The sequence below is a fragment of the Callorhinus ursinus genome, unplaced genomic scaffold (genome assembly GCF_003265705.2).
Source record: "Callorhinus ursinus isolate GAN/ISIS: 27379988/994484 unplaced genomic scaffold, GSC_fseal_2.0 scaffold3169, whole genome shotgun sequence".
NCBI classification, from domain to species: domain Eukaryota; kingdom Metazoa; phylum Chordata; class Mammalia; order Carnivora; family Otariidae; genus Callorhinus; species Callorhinus ursinus.
In genome coordinates, this window is record NW_027400223.1 from 2937 (window position 1) to 5906 (window position 2970).

At 57.5% G+C, this 2970-nt stretch overlaps 1 pseudogene; it reads left to right on the top strand.

The window, feature by feature from the left end:
• Positions 1–672: 672 nt before the first annotated feature.
• On the top strand, positions 673–1352 carry LOC112817918 (histo-blood group ABO system transferase-like; annotated as a pseudogene).
• Positions 1353–2970: the final 1618 nt, after the last annotated feature.

Genomic DNA, 2970 nt, shown 5'->3' on the forward strand with positions numbered 1-2970 from the left:
CCTTGTCAGGAGGATGCCCAGTAGCCTTCCAGGGAGAACCCTACAGGAAGTGGAGACATGTCTGTGGGGGCCAGCGGCAGCCCATTCAAAGCAAAGTGGGACTGGTGTCTGGCCCTGCTGATCCTAGCCGCTCTGTAAGACGTAGAAATGAGGGCTGTGCCCAAAGGTGTTTCCTTCCTGGAAGGTGGGGATGGGATTTGCAGGGGGGCGGCCAGTGGAGGGCACCTGCAGGATTTGCCCAGGAGCTCAGCACAGGCGGAGTGTTCCTGGCTCCAGCATGCTGACTGTGGGGCTGCATGGGTTTCCAGCCTCCAAAGCCTCAGGCTCCCCTTTGGAAGACAGGCTGCTGATGACCCCCATCTCGGGGAACAGATATTAGGGAGGTACTGCTGGCAGATTCCATCAGGAAGGTCAGGAGTTGGCTGTTGCTTAAAGCAGCCCAGGGCCCACCCCCTTGAAGAAGGTGCACATGTCCATGGCCCCCAACTCTGGTGTCCTGCTGTCAGCCTCTTGCAGTGACCCTCTTCCTGCCCTGTCCACTGCCCCTGTGGATACATGGTCTTCCTGGAGCTGTTCCTGCAGACACCAGAGAAGGACCTCATGGTAGGGCACGGGGTCAACTACTAGGTTTTCACCAATCAGCCGGCTGCCGGGCCCCGTGTACCCCTCCAGGTAGGCCGAAGGGTGGTGGTCCTCATGGTGGACACAGGGTCACTTACTACGTCTTCACCGACCAGTTGGTTGCTGTGCCCCGTGGGCCACTCTGGGAGGGCCGGAGGGTGGTGGTCCTCGAGGTACACGGCATCCTGCTCTGGCAGGATGTGTCCATGCAGCACAGAGCGATGATCAGCCGCTTCCACGAGCAGTGCTTCTTCTGTGACGTGGAAGACCAGGTGTGCGTGGACGTGGATGCGGGAATGAAGTTCTGGGACCATGTGGGCATGGAGATCCTGTCCCCCCTCTTTGGCACCCCACACCCCGTTTTCTACTTGGCAGCCCATGAGGACTTGAGCTACGAGCGCTGGACACAGTCCCAGAGCCACATCCCCAGGGACCAGGGCAACTTTTACTACATGGGGGCCTTTTTTGGGATTTGGTGGTGGATCCCCGACTGACCTCGGCCTGTCACCAGGTGATGGGGGTCAACTGGCCCAATGGCATTGAGGCCGTGTGGCCCGATAAGTGCCACCTCAAGAGGTACCTGCCAGGCCACAGGCCCACCAAGGTGCTGTCCCTGGAGGACCTGTGAGACCCACGGCTGCTGGGCTGGCCGCCCCATCATTCCCCGGGTCATGAAGAAACTGAGATCCATGGCTGTGCCCAAGAATCACCAGGACACCCAGAACTCATGAGGAGCTGTCCCCGGAGGAGCTGTGGGACCTGCGGTATTGGGCTGTCCCCTGAAGGACCTGTGGGACCTGCGGCTGATAGGCTGGCCCCTGTCATGAAGAAGCTGAGATTCAGGCCAAGCCCAAGAATCACCAGGACAAACAGAACTCATGAGGGGCTGCCCCCAGAGGCCATGCAGGACCCATGGCTGCTGGGCTGGCCCCCCATCATTCCCTGGGTCATGAAGAAGCTGAGATTTGGGCCATGCCCAAGAATCACTAAGATACCCGGAACTCATGAGGGGCTGCCCCCGTCTCCATCAGGAGGTGCTGCCTTGAGCGGAGCCATCAGAGCAGATTCCTACTTCTGTCCCCTTGAGGGAAACAGTGGAACCCAGCACTGCTTGCACGGGCACGCCAGCGCCCCAACCACTCCTGCGCACAGGAGGCCTGCTTGGGGGCATAAGTTCCTCTCTTTGTGGTCACTACATTTTGATCATTTCTGGGTCCTTTACAGTTGTGAACAGCTCCAGTTTTATATCAGATGTTTTTCTGTGTCAATGCTGAGCAACCATCTTAAAAAGAACAATTGAGGGAAAAGGTTTTCTCCGTGGTTCTAAACAGAAATCTGTTGGGGCTGGGAGCAGTCCTGTAGCAGCCATGGACCCAGAACGGGTGCTGGCTGGGTCTTCCCTCCCAGTCCTTACACCTCAGCGCAGCCATGGGGCTTCAGGGTCAGGGGTGCACTGAGCCACCTCTCAGACCCCCCAGTGCCCTCACTACCAGAGTCCTTGGCCGTGGCCACTAGCACGGCCTCCAGGAGCGTGGAGTCCTCTGGGCTATATAAGGTTCCTGCCTTGGTTTTAAATGGCTATTTCTGTGCTGGTGTTTGTGAAATGTGGGCACTCGCTCTGTCTGGATGTGCGTCCCCTTGGGATTCCTCAGTGCCCACCAGTGGGTTTGCACTTGTGCACTTTCTCTGGATCAGCTGCCTCCACTGTGTCTTAGCAAGCATTTACTAAGCTCAGTCACCCAACAAGGGGCAGAGCATGAGAGCGAGAACTAAGATACAGGCTCCCTGCTCCTGGGCCCTCCAGGGACTCGCGATGGCCCCGACTTCCTGACTCTTTTTGTATTGTGATATAAAGGACATACAACTGATACCATGAAGCACGTTTCAGTGGCAATAAGTATATTCCCTGTTCTGCACTGGCTACCTCTGTCCATCGCCACAATGTTTTCATCATCCCAAACTGAACCTCTACCCATGAAAGCCTAACCCCCCATTCTCCTTCCCCAACCCCAGCACCCAGCAGCTCCTTCCACCTCTGTGAATGGGAGTGCTCTCCATCCCTCCCAAGTGGGGTCCTCCGGTGTCGGTCCGTTAGGGACTGGCTTATTTCACGTAGCATAATGGCCTCAAGGTCTGTCCCTGTGAGGCTGAACCTGACCCACTTTCCCCCCAAAAGTGTGGCTCAGCCCTCTCCTGTCTGAGCCGAACTTCCTCAGTCCCCTCTGCTCCCCTCACCTTCCTCCTCAGCCTGAAGATGATCCCAGCCAGTCTGCAGCTTTGAAGACCTGTTCAGTCCGGATGCCAGGCACATAACCCGGGGGCCCCGGTCCTCACCTATACCCCATCTGT